This window comes from Oncorhynchus kisutch, linkage group LG23 (genome assembly GCF_002021735.2).
Source record: "Oncorhynchus kisutch isolate 150728-3 linkage group LG23, Okis_V2, whole genome shotgun sequence".
NCBI lineage: Eukaryota > Metazoa > Chordata > Actinopteri > Salmoniformes > Salmonidae > Oncorhynchus > Oncorhynchus kisutch.
This window is the reverse complement of record NC_034196.2, coordinates 43,495,421-43,516,060: the sequence shown is the minus strand read 5'-3', so window position 1 is coordinate 43,516,060 and position 20,640 is coordinate 43,495,421. Positions and strand designations below refer to the sequence as shown.

Sequence of the window (20,640 nt, the reverse complement as noted above, 5' to 3'; positions counted from 1 at the left end):
GTGAGCCACCATGGCGGAAAAAGGAAACCACTAGACTCGTTTTAAGTCCGATTGAGGGTTTCGGATCAATGTTACTTGGGGAATCCGTTTAACGTCTCGAGGAAAATCTGGAATGTTTTGGAGGAAAGTGTGGAGTCGATGAGTCACAAGAAGTGGTCTTATTTATATTGTGTTGTGTGTCTGCGGGCTCTCGAGTGGCGCAGCGGACGTAGGAACTGCATTTCAGTGCTAGAGGCTTCACTACAGACCCTAGTTCAATTCATGGCTGTATCACAACCGGCCATGAGTGGGAGTCCCATAGTGCGGCGCGCAATTGGCCCAGCGTCCTTAGTGTTTGGCCGGGGTAGGCCGTTATTGTACATAATATTTTGTTTTTGCCTAGTAAAATAAAAAGCAGAAGAAGCTTGATTTAAGACAAAAAGATATCGGAGTGGAATGTGTCCAGAGTGGCGCAGGAAGTCTAGGATGATGAAATTACTGATGATGGTTCGACTGACCTGTATGGTGGATGGAGAAAATAATTTAACTTAATCCATGCTACTGCTATTTGATTTAGTCTGTCCCTTCTCATGTAGGCCGTCATTGTTAATAAGACATTCTTAAGTGACTTGCGTACTTAAAAATAATTTTAAAAATCCAAGTTAGAATTCATGAAAACCCTGTTCGAGATTTTGAGCACAAGCCCCTTCAGTTTTTCATAAATGTAACAGATGTTAATGTTAATGGGGCGGCAGGGTAGTCTAGTGGGTAGAGCGTTGGACTAGTAACTGAAAGGTTGCAAGCTGACAAGGTACAAATCTGTCGTTCTGCCCCTGAATCCCCTTATTGAATATAAGAATGTGTTCTTAACTGACTTGCCTAGTTAAATAAAGGTAAAATAAAAATGTGGAAAGGGGAAGAGTGTCGTATGAAGTGAACTGCTTTAACTGTGGAGGTGAACATGCGCCCGAATTCCTGGAGTGTCCTGTTTGGTGAAGGAGAATTAGGTGCCAAGGGTAAAGCGTGTCTCCGATCTGGAGGCGGTGAGAAAAGTGGAAAGAACAACATGAATTGCAATGGTCATAAACTACATGCGCAAGCGGGGAAGAAGTCTTAAAAAAAATTTGGAATCACAACAGAGAGCTAATATGAAGAATATGCATGTTAATCTCTCCTGGCTCAAAGTGGAGGAGAGATTGAATTTATCACTACTTGTATATATGAGAGGTGAATTCACTGTCTGTTTGAACTACTGACGCACAACAGCTAACTGATCGCTGCAACTGCACATAGTCCATCTGTAAATAGCCCACCCAATCTACCTACCTCATCCACATACTGTTTTTATGTACTTTTCTGCACTTTTGCCCACCAGTATCTCTACTTGCACATTATCATCTGCTCATTTATCATTCCAGTGTTAATCTGCTAAATTGTAATGATTCGCTCCTATGGCCTACTTATTGCCCACCTCCTCATGCCTTTTGCACACACTGTATATAGACTTTCTTTTTTTCTACTGTGTCACTGACTTGTTTATTGTGTTATTGGCTTGTTTATTGTTTACTCCATGTGTAACTCTGTGTTGTTGTCTGTGTCACACTGCTTTGCTTTATCTTGGCCAGATCGCAGTTGTAAATGAGAACTTGTTCTCAACTAGCCTACCTGGTTAAATAAAGGTGGAATAAAATGTAAAAAATAAAAACAGCTCAGACACCCATGAATACCCGACAGGACATGCCACAAGAGGTCTCTTCACAGTCTCCAAGTCCAGAACAGACTATGGGAGGCACACAGTACTACATAGAGTCGTGACAACATGGAACTCTATTCCACAGTACTACATAGAGCCATGACAACATGGAACTCTATTCCACAGTACTACATAGAGCCATGACAACATGGAACTCTATTCCACAGAACTACATAGAGCCATGACTACATGGAACTCTATTCCACAGTACTACATAGAGCCGTGACTACATGGAACTCTATTCCACAGTACTACATAGAGCCATGACTACATGGAACTCTATTCCACAGTACTACATAGAGCCATGACAACATGAAACTCTATTCCACAGTACTACATAGAGCCATGACTACATGGAACTCTATTCCACAGTACTACATAGAGCCATGACTACATGGAACTCTATTCCACAGTACTACATAGAGCCATGACAACATGGAACTCTATTCCACAGTACTACATAGAGCCATGACTACATGGAACTCTATTCCACAGAACTACATAGAGCCATGACTACATGGAACTCTATTCCACAGTACTACATAGAGCCATGACAACATGGAACTCTATTCCACAGAACTACATAGAGCCATGACAACATGGAACTCTATTCCACAGTACTACATAGAGCCATGACTACATGGAACTCTATTCCACAGAACTACATAGAGCCATGACTACATGGAACTCTATTCCACAGTACTACATAGAGCCATGACAACATGGAACTCTATTCCACAGAACTACATAGAGCCATGACTACATGGAACTCTATTCCACAGTACTACATAGAGCCGTGACTACATGGAACTCTATTCCACAGTACTACATAGAGCCATGACTACATGGAACTCTATTCCACAGTACTACATAGAGCCATGACAACATGAAACTCTATTCCACAGTACTACATAGAGCCATGACTACATGGAACTCTATTCCACAGTACTACATAGAGCCATGACAACATGGAACTCTATTCCACAGTACTACATAGAGCCATGACTACATGAAACTCTATTCCACATCAAGGAACTGGTGCAGCAGTAAAATTAAATGTAAAAAAAACAGGTAAAAAATACACCTTATGGAACAGCGGGGCTGTAAAGCAACACATAGGCACAGACACATGCGCACACACGATAACTTACGCACTATGCACATGCGCACACACGATAACATACGCACTATGCACATGCGCACACACGATAACATACGCACTATGCACATGGATGTCGTACTGTAGCTATGTGGCAGTGGTGGAGTAAGGGGCCTGATGGCACATAGTGTCTTGTGAAATCTGTGAATGTAATGGTTTTTCTTTCATGTATAAACTGCCTTCATTTTGCTGGAACCCAGGCAGCAGCAAATGGGGGATCCATAATCAAATGTAACTGAATGTTTTTGGGGGGGTTCTTCGTGATTTCACAGCCGAATGTTCCGCCATTACAAGCCTCTGAGCCTGTGTAGGGATGTATTTTGGAGTGGACTGTGATTGAATAAGTGTGGTGGGTTTCGTTAGTTGACGTGTTAAATTTTGTATGATGTCGTTTTTCCCGTAATTGTTTTGTTTTTTAGTTACTTAATCAATACACCGTCCTGCTGGCGGCGGTAATGCATCATTAACATTGGATGCCAACTGCTGTTAAACTCCATCGAAGAAGAAGGAAGACCGCACCTGATCCTATGCCCATTTGGGGTGGCGCTGGACGGGTCCCATCAATATCGTTCGATCTTCTAAACAGTGCGCATCTTAGGGGTTTCTGGACTTTTCTTTTTTTGATATAGTTTTGGGCGTGGACATGGCACATTTTAAAGAAGGCTAATGAGAGCAGGGATGTAGGTATATAACTAGCTAGGTGTTTAGTTAGGTAACTAGTGGTTTCTAGTTTAGCCACATGGTGTACATGTCCAGAACTGTCATGCGACGTGGTTGTTGGGCTAATGCGTTGCGATTTCTTTCGGGCATGGATTACACATTTCTACAAAGGTTTTACCCGGTTTATTTTGACTCTGGGCAACCCAGTTCAACTTTGATTTAACGTCGCAGGCTGGGGTTTGTATTAGTCACGTGTTGGAAGTAAACGTTGCTTTTCACGAGGTGAGTTATTACGTCGATGGTAATGAATGTTCTAGTACAGCTGGCCTCGTGTCATGTCTGGCTGGATAATGCACGGACAATCTTGATTTTAATCATGTTATTTTAAACATGTACATTCGTTGCTATTTTACAGGCGTTGATGTTTAGCACGGTGGTAGTATGAATCTCACCACCCAAGTGACGGGAGAGCCATGTGTGCCAGTGGATCCTATAGCACCCCTTCGACACCAAAAAGAGGTAATGTGGCCTGTCATTCTTCTCTAATCCCAGTTGTTGATAATGTTTGATAAAACAGTGAGTACGGTTACATGCAAACAATACTTTTTTTATCGTGAATATTCGGAGAAAAAAAAGCAAGATTTTAATATTTACATGCTTTGCAATAACGATTTCCTCAATAATGATATAATTCTACATGGAATCAGTCATTGATCAATGCAGAATATCGCCAATCAAAATAAACGTTATACTACAGAGCCCATGTTATTTTTGTGATTACTATTTGATTGCGTTTGTATGGTTAAACTATTAAGATACATTACGTTTTCTTCTGAAATCACTTCATTCGCACAAAGGAAACTCGCCCTGTTAGTGTTACTATATGCGCAGAACTAACTCTGATGAAAGCCGTGTTCATGACCTAAAAGAGAACACAGAAAACTGTGTTTTATTTGGCGTATACTTAGATTATGACCTAACCTGATTAAGATGAAACAGATGTAAGGTGTTAATGACCAATGCCATTATTATTCTACCTTTGTATTTCAACAAGGAACACAGACTGAGAGCAAGGTCTCTTTTACAGCTGGGCCCTGCATATACATGTTTACACATACAGTTTAGGTACAACGATACTCGGCCTATTGCCATAAAACGGTTAAATATCGAATGTATTAGTGTGGATGTTTAACGTTCTCATTATGATTTACTCGTGTGCACGTTACTAAACATTTTGAACTTTCAGATTTAGCTTGTTGTGAATTATGTTCTTGTCTTTCTCCAGCAAGTGGTCAACAGCTCTCTCAGATCTTTTTGGACATTACAGAGCATGTTAGAATGTTTCTATTTTTACTTCCTGGTTTTTGAACTGTGAACAACACACGTCATTGGCTCTCCTGTCAAGTTATTTATACTTCAATGACTTATCATATATGCAGAACTTCGAACCAGTATAACTACAAGGATGCTTCTTGAACAGTGTACTTTGGCGAACACTTCCACTTTGGACAGGGGAAGAGAAGGGTGGCTGTCCTGATTGTAATTGTTTCAGGGCCAGAAATGTCACTGCAATGAAGTTTGCCCGCCAGTTTTAATTAAATAAATAAATAATAATTGAGACGTGGGAAAAAATTCCGTCAACGTGACAGATGACGCTCTTCATGTTCACACTGATGTAGTAAAAGTAGGTACATGGTGAGGAGCCATTGTAGACCTTGTCCAAGCTGAGACACTGCTCTACGAGGCTTTCCACATCAACCATCATGCCTAGTTTCAGAAATAGAGGCTGTGAACATCGCATTCACCCTGAAACTATACTAAACACAAATTAAAATGCAACATGCAACAATTTCATTGTTTGTTTTTTTATGAGGAAATCAGTCATTTGAAATGAGTTCATGAGGCCCTTATCTATGGATTTCACATGACTGGGAATACAGATATGCATCTGTTGGTCACAGATCAATACAAAAAATTAAAAAATGGACCTCGGGATCTCGTCACGTTACCTCTGTGCATTCAAATATCCATCGATGAAATGCTATTTGGTTTGTTTTGCCTGCCTATACCATAACGCCACCGTGGGGTGTTTAAGACGTTGACATCAGCAAACCGCTCGCTCACACGCCGCAGGACACGTGGTCGGCGGTTGTGAGGCCGGTTGGACGTACTGCCAAATTCTCTAAAGTGACGTTGGAGGCGGCCTATGGTAGAGTTGAACATTAAATGATCTGGTAACGGCTCTGGTCGACATTCCTGCAGTTAACATGCCTATTGCACTCTCCCTCAACTTCTGTGTTGTCACCAGGGTTGAACATTATGGGGAATATTCAAGGGTGTAAACTTTCCGTGGGAATATATGGGAATTAATATTAATACCATTTAAATGTAGATGTTTTTTGCATTGGATATTTACCGTATCATATGGAGACAAACATAAACATTTTACCTCATAAGTAGACATAATTGCAAATGATTAAATCCTTCCAATAGAAATAAATAACAACAATTTAGTTACGAATTGGATTGAATGAGTTGACTCTTCACATGGGATGATTTCACTGAAAACAAAAGGGAATATTGAATGATCCTCAACGCATCTCCCAAAAAACGATTTCAACATACATCTGTAAAATGATAACCAGAGCTTTTAGTTTCTAGACGGTCATCCTCTCAGGCTTCCATGGCTTCTCCCTGGACCTCCTCAATGTCTACCTCTTGAACATTAGACTCTGAGGCCTCATCTTCACTGTCACTTTCCAACCTTGTTGAGGATGGCTCATTGTCAGGCTCTAAAAGCCTCAAATTTGCCTGGATGGCCACCCATTTTTCAACCTTTTGTATTGGTCAGCCTGTTGCATGCTTTGGTGTGTGTGTTCCCAAACAAATACCAGTTGCGCTCTGAGGGGGCTGATGTTGGTGGGATTTGGAGGATGATGGAGGCAACAAGGGAAAGAGCTTCAGATCCACAAAGTCCCTTCCACCAGGTGGCTGATGAGATCTGTTGGCACGACTGTCATATTGCATCTCCATCCCAAAGCCCTTGCTTAGAAGTGTATTTCACCAGACTGCCAAGAACCTTGCCCTCATCCAGGCCAAGGTGGTGAGACACGGTAGTGATGACATCATAGGCCTTGTTGATCTCTGCACCAGACATGATGCTCTTGCCAGCATACTTGGGGTCCAACATGTACGCTGTGGCCTGTATGGGCTTTCAGAACTGCAGTATCCTCTGCTTGGAGCAACAGTGAAGTGGGCAGGGCAGTAGGTATTTCTTCTCTTACATCTACAAGCAGTCTGAACATCAGACTGGATGGCATTGTCTCCCTCAATCCATGCAATGGCTACTGCTATAGGTTTCAGGCTGCTTACCACTCTCTCCCAAAATACATCATCCAGGAGGATCCTCTTGATACAGCCGTCCATATTGGCAGACAGTGATAAAGCCATTTCTTGGAGAGCCTTCCTCTCCAGGAGACTGTGAAACATGATGACAACACCACCCCAACGGGTGTTGCTGGGCAGCTTCAATGTGGTGCTCTTATTTTTCTCACTTTGCTTGTGGAGGTAGATTGCTGTTATAATTTGACCCTTGGCTCTCTTGTAGAGTGTATCCATTGTTTTCAGTGCCATGATGTCCTTGAGGAGCAGATTCAATGCATGAGCAGCACAGCCAATGGGTGTCATGTGAGGGTAGGACTCCTCCACTTTAGACCAAGCAGCCTTTGTGTTCGCAGCGTTGTCTGTCACCATTGCAAATACTTTCTGTGATCCAAGGTCATTGATGACTGCCTTGAGCTCATCTGCAATGTAGAGACTGGTGTGTCTGTTGTCCCTTGTGTCGGTGCTCTTGTAGAATACTGGTTGAGGGGTGGAGATTATGTAGTTAATTATTAATTGGCCAAGAACATTCGACCACCCATCAGGGATGATTGCAATACAGTCTGCTTTCTATACGATTTGCTTGACCTTCACTTGAGCTCTGTTGAACTCTGCATCCAGCAAATGAGTAGATAAAGCATGTCTGGTTGGAGGGGTGTATGCTGGGTGAAGACAATTCAGAAATCTCTTCCAATACACATTGCCTGTGAGCATCACAGCATCACTGTTATAAGCCCACTTTTTTTGATGAATTTAAGCTCATGAATATGGGGATTTTGCTTAATTTACCCAAAAGTTTCAGACTCTTTGCAACCCTAGTTGTCACACAACTACACATTTTTAGTGGCTTTTTATTGTCCCCAGCACAAGGTGCACCTGTGTAATGATTGTGCTGTCTAATCAGCTTCTTGATATGCCACACCTTTCAGGTGGATGGATTATCATGGCGAAGGAGAAACGCTCACTAACAGTGTTGTAAACAAAACAAAACATGTGCACCACATTTGATAGAAATAAGGTTTTTGTTCACATGGAACATTTCTGGGATCTTTTATTTCAGCTCATGGAACATAGAACCAACACTTTACATGTGGGGTTTTACATTTGTATTCGGTGTATTTGAAAGGCCCTACAATTTGAAAGCCCCCCCCCCCCTTCCCTTCACCCGAGCTAGAATGGTTATTTTAACTGTTAAGTTGAGCAACAAAAAAAAAAATGGAATTCTCTCTCCGCTGTTTCCTTGGTGACGCCGTCTTGACTACTTCAACTCCCCTTGTTGTCCATCTGGCGCGTTGCTTCAAGTTTATATCCCTTCATCGCTCCGTTGGTAGAGCATGGCGCTTGCGATGCCAGGCTAGTGGGTAGGGTTTTACTTGCAATTTATAGATCAAAACATTTGGGTAAACTGTTGGAATCATATCAATAGAATGATAAAAATGGGAATTATGGTTGGAATACAGAGGTTTTGTCATGACAATGAATTTAAAAGTAAGGGAGTCGATGGTTGTGATTTGGTGTAGGAACCAAAATGTTAGTCTGTGTTTCCCATGGGACTCTAATTACATTCAAATGGTTATATTTAAAGAGTTATTAATATTATTTTGCCTTTTTTTTTCCTTTCTGATTTTGATTAAGCTGTTGCTCAAAATGATGTTGAGATCGTCCTCCACTGTTACCGGGCCGTATTAGAGCTAAGGTTAGCTAGCATGTGATTAGCATTAAGGGCTAACAGCATTTTATTTGTTTCACTCACATTTGCAGCTTGCGTCGACCAACTAACTAGCTTTTTGCAGAGAGCAAGTTACACAAACATTTATAATCTAGAAAATATAAAAGACTCAGTACTGGTACCCCGTGTATATAGTTAAGTTATAGTTACTTATTGTGTATTTATTATTAGTTGTTATTACATAATTATTTTGTGTGTCTTGTTGGGAAGGGCCCGTATATGTAAGCATTTCACTGTTGGTCTATACCTTTTGTCTTTACGAAGCATGTGACGAGAACAATTTTTATTTGTTTTGTCTTGACAAAACAGGCCACCCTTTTTTCCCCTACAATGCGGTCTGACGGCAGACTCTGCACAATTAAATTTGAACTGCAATTTTTTTAAATGTTTTACTTGTGACATGATTTTCTTAGATTATTGCTGCGTTCCATCAACTTTTATTCAGAAACTGGAATTTAAATACCATTAACTAGTTCAAAACTATAACGCAGTACCTCAGACCTCCACAAGGTGGTGCTGGAGTGCCATGGAGTGAAGCCACAAGCCTCTCATTTCCAGCTCAATGGTACAATCAAGACAGATCACCGTTGGCCTTCAGCAGGATGAATGTAAAGCACTAACATCATCCATGCTTGTGTTGTATTTATAACGCTGTATCCTAATTGTGACATGGGTTGGGATCCGTTACAAATCCTTTCACTTCCTGGAATGAAATGTATTTGGAATTTCAGTCTTACTTCCTGTATTGAACTGGTCATGATGCGTTTTGCTTAAATTAAGGGGTGTTCACCAATTGTCCTCCTTTTAAAAATAACTGATCTCAGACCTCTTAAAGTGAACTGGGGTGTAAAAAAATAAAAAAGAAGCTAAAGAATTATTATCTGAATGAGGACTCGACTCTTGCCTGTTTTTTTTTTTTTTACCTTTTTATTTAACCAGGCAAGTCAGTTAAGAACAAATTCTTATTTACAATGATGGCCTAGGAACAGTGGGTTAACTGCCTTGTTCAGGGGCAGAACAACAGATTTGAACCCTGTCAGCTTGGTGATTCGATCTGGCAACCTTTCGGTTACTAGTCCAACACTCTAACCACTAGGCTACCTAGCCAGTCCTCTTTGCATTCACATTGCTATGTGTAGAAGTGAACCAAGATATTTTTCCAACATGTACTCTGGGTTTTTACAAAGTGCAGGACAAGCCATTCAATCAGATAGCTTGGTTTGGATTTGCCACCAATGCTCCTTATAGGACACATCACTGCACTCTATACTCCTCTGTAAACTGGTCATCTCTGTATACCAGTCGCAAGACCCACTGGTTGATGCTTATTTATAAAACCCTGTTAGATCTCACTCACTCAATATCAGCATGTGTTAACAAGTGTGTGTGTGTGTGTGTGTGTCCTGTATGAACACAATGTCAGGCCACCCAGCATGTAAACACACAACAGAGCCCTGGCTGTAAGGTCATCTAAGGTCACGTACTCTAGCTGACCTGTCACTCTGTTTTGGCCTCTAGGGCATTCTGGTCTGACGCCGTAGGCCCCGAGGGCGTTCTGGTCCGACGCCGTCGGGCCCCGAGGGCGTTCTGGTCCGACGCCGTCGGGCCCCGAGGGCGTTCTGGTCGGGCCCCGAGGGCGTTCTGGTCTTGTGATATAAAGTTCTCTCTGGCCCTGACGCTCCACAGTATGAGCAGATAGACTAGATTTCTAGAGCAGCTGTCTGTAGCTATGATTCTTTCACAAATTGTCGTAGTGTTTCTCTTCCTGCTCAGAGTTGGGACAATTTATTTTTCAATCCAGGCAGGACACTTAAATTCCCCAAGTCTCTTCAAGGCTTTTTAATGAGGGTAAATTCAGCATTGTAATTTCAGTGTACTGCCTGGACTGACTGCTACAGACTTCAGTGTGTAAACGGCTGGTCTTTTAGTCCCCGTGTGCAGAGAGAGTCTGGTTGGCAGCTCCACTGTCACTGTCCATCTATGGACGGTGGAGAAAGGGTACGAGGTTAAGATACCTGCCACTAAACTTATGGCCCTGCCCCAATTATTTACCCTTCTCCTGTTCTCCACTAACCCTCTCCCTAAGTGTCCACTCCCAGTCATGGATTTTAAGTTGTGTAACAGAAGTGAGTTTCCACTGTTTTTAAATCCATGACAGACTGTATGCATGACAAGGGCAAACTGCAGGAGAACGTTGGTGAATTGGGATGAAGCTCATGAGTGAGTTTCCACTGTTTTTAAATCCACGGTAGAGGTTCCCACGTCGGGAGAGAGGGGTAGAGGTTCCCACGTCGGGAGAGAGGGGTAGAGGTTCCCACGTCGGGAGAGAGGGGTAGAGGTTCCCACGTCGGGAGAGAGGGGTAGAGGTTCCCACGTCGGGAGAGAGGGGGGGGGGGTAGAGGTATTGGGACACCATCTCTCAGCAAGTAGTACTGTAGGTGTCCGTATTCCTGTCATTTCACACAGTGTCTCTCGTCATCATTTAGTTGGCAGAAGTTCCGTCAGGACGACGGTAACCCTGGACTTCAATGCTGTCGTCATGGAGATGGTGTCTCTGTTCACCTCAGGATGATGATGTGCTGACTGGACAGGTGTGGAGCTCACTGATAAATCAGGGTCATTTAAGACTGTAAAAGCCACTCCATGGGTACTTGATGATTTAGTTGTTTTTTTGTAACTGTGTTGCCTGGCTGATTTGACTAAATGTTTTAACCTGGCCATATTCGATCAACTCGTACGTGTTTTACAGTTGGAAATGGAACAACATGGTCGTTATTCAAACACTGAGATCTTAGTTTTAAGAAATATGGAGTGACTATGGTGGATGTTTAAAATCTGTTGTGCTTTATGTGTGTATGTCTTTACAGACCGAAGACCGTTGTCGTCACACACTGTTTCATAACAGACAAATCCTCTGACCGTGCCGAGTGGAGAGAGTCATCCTGTCCAAATGACCTGAGAGACGTCCATGCCTTTCTCCAGCACCTCGTCACCATACAGGTACACAACTTTGTAATTACATTTCGTAGAGGCCCAATCATTCGGTTCACTGCTGTTTTTTAACGGACACACGCTTATCCCACAGCTGGTGTAGTTTGGTGATGTCTATCAGCTAGCCTAGGTCCCAAATGGAACCCTCCTCCCTATATATATATTTTTCTGACCCCAGGGCCCTGTGGTAGAACACACCATTGAAGTCACCTTGATGAATTCGGCTCGACAGCGTGTCTGCTAGTCCCTTGTTCACCTCACAGTAATGGAATGTATCTGTCTTTATGCCAAAGTGTTCTTTTTCCTGTCAGTAGCCGGGGCCGAGTGGCCGAGTGGCCGGGGCCGAGTGGCCGGGGCCGAGTGGCCGGGGCCGAGTGGCCGGGGCCGAGTGGCCGGGGCCGAGTGGCCGGGGCCGAGTGGCCGGGGCCGAGTGGCCGGGGCCGAGTGGCCGGGGCCGAGTGGCCGGGGCCGAAATAAAAGATCCCAGAAATGTGCCATATAAACAAAAACCTTATTTCTATCAAATGTGGTGCACATGTTTAGTTTACAACACTGTTAGTGAGCGTTTCTCCTTCGCCAAGATAATCCATCCACCTGACGTGTGGCATATCAATAAGCTCATTGAACAGCATGATCATTACACAGGTGCACCTTGTGCGGGGGACAATAAAAAGCCACTAAAAATGTGTAGTTGTGTGACAACTAGGGTTGCAAAGAGTCTGAAACTTTTGGGTAAATTAAGCAAAATTCCCCATATTCATGAGCTTAAATTCATCAAAAAAAGTTGGCTTATAACAGTGATGCTGTGATGCTCACAGGCAATGTGTATTGGAAGAGATTTGTGAATTGTCTTCACCCAGCATACACCCCTCCAACCAGACATGCTTTATCTACTCATTTGCTGGATGCAGAGTTCAACAGAGCTCAAGTGAAGGTCAGGCAAATCGTATAGAAAGCAGACTGTATTGCAATCATCCCTGATGGGTGGTCGAATGTTCTTGGCCAATTAATAATTAACTACATAATCTCCACCCCTCAACCAGTATTCTACAAGAGCACCGACACAAGGGACAACAGAGTAGCCCGGGCTGCCGAGTAGCCCGGGCTGCCGAGTAGCCCGGGCTGCCGAGTAGCCCGGGCTGCCGAGTAGCCCGTAGCAGGTGATGTCTAGTAAACATGGATTCCCTGTTGAGAACTGGTATTGAATTGCAGGACAATTACAAACAAGGAATTTGGTTTATTTGTTTTCCGATGAGATGCATGGTCATATACCTACGTTGACTTATGAATGGTAAAGGGATATAGGAAGGTGACTTTATTCAGTCACTTTTACACCTTCTATAAACTTATCAAAGACTCCAGTCACCCAAGTCATAGTGTTTTCTCTGCTCCCGCACGGCAAGCGGTACCAGGACACCAAGTAGAGGGCCAAAAGGCTCCTTAACAGCTTCTACACCCCCCCCCCCCCCCCCCCCCCCCCCTCCAAGCCATGAGACTGCTGAACAACTAATCAAATGGCCACCCAGACTATTTACATTGACCCCCCCCCCCCCCCCCCTGTTTATCAATGCATAGTCGCTTCACCCCTACCTAGATGTACAAATTAACTCTACTTACCTGTACCACCTGTATATAGCCTCTTTTTTTTTAATTAAATATTTTACTTTAGTTTTTCTTAACTGGTTAAGGGCTTGTAAAGTAAATAAAGTTTAAGTAAGCATTTGACTGTAACTTATACTTTGTTAAGTAAATAAAGTTTAGTAAGCTGTAATTTATACACCTGTTGTAATTTATACACCTGTTGTAATTTATACACCTGTTGTAATTTATACACCTGTTGTAATTTATACACCTGTTGTAATTTATACACCTGTTGTAATTATACACCTGTTGTAATTATACACCTGTTGTAATTTATACACCTGTTGTAATTTATACACCTGTTGTAATTTATACACCTGTTGTAATTTATACACCTGTTGTAATTTATACACCTGTTGTAATTTATACACCTGTTGTAATTTATACACCTGTTGTATTTGCCACAAAAAACATTTGATTCAAAACACGGATAAGAAAATAAATGACATAAAAAATAACAGCAATAATAACAATAAATAAACTACATTAATGATTAATGATGTATTTCAACTCATTACGTTACATGGGATGTGTAAATTCACTCACAGGAGACGATTTAAGATGCATCATGCTCTTCTACAAAAAATAACACGGGTACTGAGAGTCGGGACAGACAGCGGACTGACAAACCAGCAGTGTCCCCTGTCATCGCTCGCTTTGTGACTGATCGCTAGATGCCGATCGTCCGTTCTAGAGGGAGAAGGCTAAACGGCACGTGTCAAAACTCATTCCGCGGAGGGCCGAGCGTCTGCGGGATTAAGCTCCTCGCTTGTACTTGATTAATGAATTAAGGTCACTAATTAGTAAATGACTCCCCTCACTTGGTTGAGCTCTCAGATCTCAGGAAGTGTTGCTGCTACAGTATTCTGTTTCATTTGAATTCAATGGGTTTGTCTTGTGTTTTGAGTGAATCATGTCCTTCAGGCCATTGCTGACAAACCAGTCTTACTGCAGAACCTGTATTCAAATGGTATAACACTGAACAAACAAAAAATATAAGCGCAACATGTAAAGTGTTGGTTTCATGAGCTGAAATAAAATATTCAGGAAATTTTCCATACACACATTGTTTACATACCAGTTAGTGAGCATTTCTCCTTTGCCAAGATAATCTATACACCTGTGGCATATCAAGAAGCTGATTAAACAGCATCGTCATTACACAGGTGCACCTTGTGCTGGGGACAAAAGGCCATGCTAAAATATGCAGTTTAGTCACACAACACAGATGTTTTGAGGGAGTGTGCAATTTACATACTGACTGCAGGAATGTCCACCAGAGCTGTTGCCAGAGAACTTCATGTTCATTTCTCTACCGATCTCGTTTTCGAGAATGTGGCATTAAGTCCAACCAGCCTCACAACCGCATGCCATGTGTAAACCACGTCCTCCACATCCGGCTTCTTCGTCTGACACCCGGACAGCTAATGACTGGGTTTGAACATCCAAATCATTTCTGCACCAACTGTCAAAAACTGTCTCGGAAGTTCATCTGCATGCTAATTGTCCTCACCGGGTCTTGACCTGACTGCAGTTTGCCGTCGTAACCGACTTCAGTGGGCAAATGTTCACCTTCGATGGCCACTGGCACACAGGAGACGTGTACTGTTCACGGATGAATCATGGTTTTCAACTGTACCAGGCAGATGGCAGCCAGCGAGGATAGCGTCGTGTGGGCGAGTCGTTTGCTGAACAGAGTTCCCCATGGTGGGGTTATGGGCAGGTATAAGCTACGGACAACGAACACAATTGCGTTTTTATTGATTAGCAGTTTGAATGCACAGAGATACTGTGACGAGATCCTGAGACCCATTGTTGTATCATTCCTCTGTCATCACCCCGTGGGGCAGTGCATTATCATGCTGAAACATGTCACAAGGATCTGTACACAATTCCTGGAAGCTGAAAATGTCCCAGTTCTTCCATGGCCTTCCTACTCACCAGATATGTCACCCCACTGAGCATGTTTGGGATGCTCTGGATCGTTGTGTACGACAGTATGGTCCAGTTACTATCCAGTAACTAAACACAGCCATTGAAGAGGAGTGGGACAACATTCCACAATCAAGAGCCTGATCAACTCGATGTGAAGGAGATCACACTGCATGAGGCGAATGGTGTTCACACCAGATACTGACTGGTTTCTGTTGCATGTATATCTGTATTCCCAGTCATGTGAAATCCATAGATTAGAGCCTCATGAATTTATTTCAATTGACTGATTTCCTTTATATATGAACTGTAACTCAGTAACATCGTTGCCGTTGTTACGTTTTCATATCGTTGTGTAAACTTGTAAAAGGTTAAATTAGAAAACAAATACCATTTTGAACCCAGGGCTGTCTGTTTCACTGTGATGATCAACACTGATGGAATACAGTATGTACAGGTAAACTGTCTCACTGCCCGTAAATGATAAACGCGACGTCTGTCTTTCTGTAATGTCTGGTTCTCCAGGTGGTAGGGAGAGAGGCTGCGTCAGAGGCCCACCTTTTGGCCCTGCTCAGCACCAGAGACCGCCTTGGGACACCTGCTTGTCTAACTCACTCCGGCTGCACCACACCCAGAATAGACTAGCCATGTCTGCTGCTGGTAAGGACAGGAGTTGGTGTGTTGTTGTACATTTTGTCTAAGAGATGAGTTGTTACACACATACAGTGCATTCAGGAAGTATTCAGACCCCTGGACTTTTTTCCACATTTAGTTACCTTACAGACTTATTCTTAAATAGTTTTTTTTCCCCTCAATCTCCACACAATACCCCCGAAATGACACAATACCCCTGAAATGACATCACAAAAATATTAAATTTCCATAAGTATTCAGATCCTTTACTCAGTATTTTGTTGACCTTTTGCAGCGACTACAGCATCAGGTCTTCTTGTGTATGAAGCTACAAGCTTGGCACACCTGTATTTGAGGAGTTTCTCCCATTCTTCTCTGCAGATCCTCTCAAGCTCTGTCAGGTTGGATGGGGATTCGTTGCTGCACAGCTATTTTCAGGTCTCTCCAGAGATGTTCGATCAGGTTCAAATCCGGGTTCTGGCTGGGCCACTCAAGTTCATTCGGAGACTTGACCCCAAGCCACTTCTGCCTTGTCTTGGCTGTGTGCTTAGGGCCGTTGTCCTGTTGGAAGGTGAACCTTCACCCCAGTCTGAGGTTCTGAGCGCTCTGAAGCCTGTTTTCATCAAGGATCTCTCTGTACTTTGCACTGTTCATCTTTGCCTCGAACCTGACTAGCCTCCCAGTCCCTACTGCTGAAAAACATCCCCACAACATGATGCTGCCACCACCATGCTTCACCGTAGGGATGATGCCAGGTTATCTCATGATATGACCCTTCTCATTCAGGCCAAAGAGTTCAATCTTGGTTTCATCAGACCAGAACCTCGTGGTCTGAGAGTCCTTTAGGTGCCTTTTGGCAAAATCTAAGCAGGCTGTCATGTGCCTTTTACTGAGTGTCTTTTGTCTGGCCACTCGACCATAAAGACCTGATTGGTGGAGTGCTGCAGAGATGGCTGTCCTTCTGGAAGGTTCTCCCATCTCCACAGAGGAACTCTGGAGCTCGGTCAGAGCTTTCATTTAAGAATGACGGAGGCCACTGTGTTCTTTGGGAACCTTCAATGCTGCAGAATGTTTTGGTACCCTTCCCCAGATCTGTGCCTCGACACAATCCTGTCTTGGAGCTCTACTGACAATTCCTTCGACCTCATGGCTTGGTTTTTGCTCTGACATGCACTGTCAACTGTGGGACCTTTATATAGACAGGTGTGTGCCTTTACAAATCATGTCCAATCAATTGAATTTACCACAGATGGACTCCAATCAAGTTGTAGAAACATCTCAAGGATGATCAATGGAAACAGGAAGCACAATTTCAAATCTCATAGCAAAGGGTCTGAATACTAATGTAAATACAGTACTTCTGTTTTTCATTTTGTATAAATTTGCAAAAAATATCAACCCCTGTTTTCAGTTTGTCATTAATGGGGTTTTGTGCATAGATTGACTAGGTAATGTTTAAGACATTTTATAATAAGGCTTTAACGTAATAAATTGTGGGAAAAGTGAAGGGGTCTGAATACTTTCCCAAATGCACCTTACAGACGAGAGGCTGGAAGCAACACATTGTTCCCAAATTATGTCTGTTTATGGGATGTTACTGTTCACTTGTCCCAAAGGATGTTATGTTAAAAATGTTGATCTGCCCTTGAGCAAGACGCTTAACCCTAATGTGCTCCGGGGCGCTGTACTACTATGGCTGACCCTGTAAAACAACACCTATGACTGACCCTGTAAAACAACACCTATGACTGACCCTGTAAAACAACACCTATCATACTACTGACTGACCCTGTAAAACAACACCTATCGTACTACTGTGACTGACCCTGTAAAACACCTATCATACTACTATGGCTGACCCTGTAAAACAACACCTATCATACTACTATGGCTGACCCTGTAAAACAGCACCTATGACTGACCCTGTACAACACCTATCATACTACTATGGCTGACCCTGTAAAACAACACCTATGACTGACCCTGTACAACACCTATCATACTACTATGGCTGACCCTGTAAAACAACACCTATGACTGACCCTGTACAACACCTATCGTACTACTGTGACTGACCCTGTAGTACAACACCTATCGTACTACTGTGACTGACCCTGTAGTACAACACCTATCGTACTACTGTGACTGACCCTGTAAAACAACACCTATCGTACTACTGTGACTGACCCTGTAAAACAACACCTATCGTACTACTGTGACTGACCCTGTAAAACAACACCTATCGTACTACTGTGACTGACCCTGTAAAACAACACCTATCGTACTACTGTGACTGACCCTGTAAAACAACACCTATCGTACTACTGTGACTGACCCTGTAAAACAACACCTATCGTACTACTGTGACTGACCCTGTAAAACAACACCTATCGTACTACTGTGACTGACCCTGTAAAACACCTATCATACTACTATGGCTGACCCTGTAAAACAACACCTATGACTGACCCTGTACAACACCTATCATACTACTATGGCTGACCCTGTAAAACAACACCTATGACTGACCCTGTACAACACCTATCGTACTACTGTGACTGACCCTGTAGTACAACACCTATCGTACTACTGTGACTGACCCTGTAAAACAACACCTATCGTACTACTGTGACTGACCCTGTAAAACAACACCTATCGTACTACTGTGACTGACCCTGTAAAACAACACCTAATGTACTACTGTGACTGACCCTGTAAAACAACACCTATCGTACTACTGTGACTGACCCTGTAAAACAACACCTATCGTACTACTGTGACTGACCCTGTAAAACAACACCTATCGTACTACTGTGACTGACCCTGTAGTACAACACCTATCGTACTACTGTGACTGACCCTGTAGTACAACACCTATCGTACTACTGTGACTGACCCTGTAGTACAACACCTATCGTACTACTGTGACTGACCCTGTAAAACAACACCTATGACTGACCCTGTAAAACAACACATTACACTGCACCTCCAGTGTAGGTGACATGGTGAGATGTAACTGTCCATGACTAAATCAACCATCGGTGAAATGTGTTTACACGTCTGGAGAAGGTACTTTTAGTTTTAATTCTTCTTTAGCACATTAAAATCCCATTTTTAGTTATCTGTTTCCAAAATGTAGGTGTTTTGGACTTTTAATGTACATTTCCTTTCTTTCTTTCTTACCCAGACTGCACTACAAATGTCCCAATTGGGGAAAAATGTAAGATCATTATTCAGCTGATCACTGCTTTACGCTCATTGAGGAACTTGTTTCTACTTGCCGTGACTGATATGTGGTAGTCTTATATATATATATATATATATATATATGAATTCAAACTTTTGATTTTGATTTGAAGGTGGAGACAAACGGGTCGATACATCTATCATGCCGTTTCACCAATCAGACGCGGACAAAGCGCCTGTCTATCTCCGGTTGGTCGACAGAGACCGTTTGGCCACAAACGGCTACGACACCAAGTGGGATGCGCCGTTTGACCCGGGGACAGCGAGGGTTACCACACCTACACCACAGAAACAGACCAGGATCTCACAGCCCACTACACATCGTAGGAATTCAGTTGTCCCAGCCCACTACACTACTGGGGAAGTTTGGTAGTTGTCTGTCCCAGCCCACTATACATCATAGGGAACTTAGTTTAGTAGTTCATAGCCCACTATACCAGCTGAGGAGTTTCCTCCCCCAGCCCACTACCAGCCCGGTAGGAGATGGCTCTGACAGCCCACTATACCAGCTGAGTAGTTTCCTCCCCCAGCCCACTACCAGCCCGGTAGGAGATGGCTCTGACAGCCCACTATACCAGCTGAGTAGTTTCCTCCCCCAGCCCACTACCAGCCCGGTAGGAAATGGCTCTGACAGCCCACTATACCAGCTGAGTAGTTTCCTCCCCCAGCCCACTACCAGCCCGGTAGGAAATGGCTCTGACAGCCCACTATACCAGCTGAGTAGTTTCCTCCCCCAGCCCACTACCAGCCCGGTAGGAGATGGCTCTGACAGCCCACTACACCAGCTGAGTAGTTTCCTCCCCCAGCACACTACCAGCCCGGTAGGAGATGGCTCTGACAGCCCACTACACCTCCATAGGCCACTCGGTAGTAGTTCACCCCCCCCCCCCAGTCCCTTTTTACACCCCAGAAGTTCACAGCTAACTATACCCAACAAGCAGGCCAGTAGTTGCCTCTCCTAGCCCACTACATTACACAAGCAGTTAACTAGTTCCAAACCCTACACAGTTAGTGGTCTATCGCCCTTGACAACGGAAGGTTTGGACTCTTAACCTCAGCGTTCATTTTGAGGACGGTGGTGGCAGCCTAGAAGAGGCCTCAGGATTATTATTTTTTGGGGGGGATCTCAGGAACCTGTGGAGGCTTCAATGACAGCAGCTATAGTCCTCTCAGCTTTTTCCATCTCTGCCTCAGAGGAGCTATCCTTCCTAACCTCCTCACAACCTAAACGGAAGAAGTCTGGCATGGGTCTCTGACCTCAGTATTGGTTCCTTTTCAAACCAGATGATGGATGAAACTATGGCAAGTTCTCTTTAACTTTTGATTTGGTTGAGTGATTTCATGTGGGGGGGTTTTTGTGCCAGGACTGATGTCTATTGGGAGATTTCTGGGATATTCTAGAAATCAAGAGCTAGCTTCACTAAATTAATCTTATTTTTCATCTTGTGTTCAATATTGTTTTCTCTGACTGAAGCAGAATGGTTTGGTTGACCAACTGAGGTCATGTGCCAGAACTGAAGTGTGAATTGGCTTCAG

The 20,640-nt window shown here is 43.3% G+C and overlaps 1 protein-coding gene across 3 annotated transcripts in view; it reads left to right on the top strand.

The window, feature by feature from the left end:
• Positions 1 to 2,930: 2,930 nt before the first annotated feature.
• The window catches only part of LOC109868290 (cyclin-I), a 65,801-nt gene continuing 48,091 nt past the window's right edge, over positions 2,931 to 20,640 (top strand). For 2 of the 3 annotated variants that reach the window (XM_031803120.1, XM_031803121.1), the window contains exons 1-6: positions 2,955 to 3,833; positions 3,967 to 4,070; positions 11,148 to 11,252; positions 11,529 to 11,661; positions 15,751 to 15,885; positions 19,218 to 20,406. The gene's annotated coding sequence lies outside the window, so the exon portion shown is untranslated. Of the gene's footprint in view, positions 3,834 to 3,966; positions 4,071 to 11,147; positions 11,253 to 11,528; positions 11,662 to 15,750; positions 15,886 to 19,217; positions 20,407 to 20,640 lie in introns of all 3 variants that reach the window. The other variant, XM_020457731.2, reaches the window with a different exon arrangement.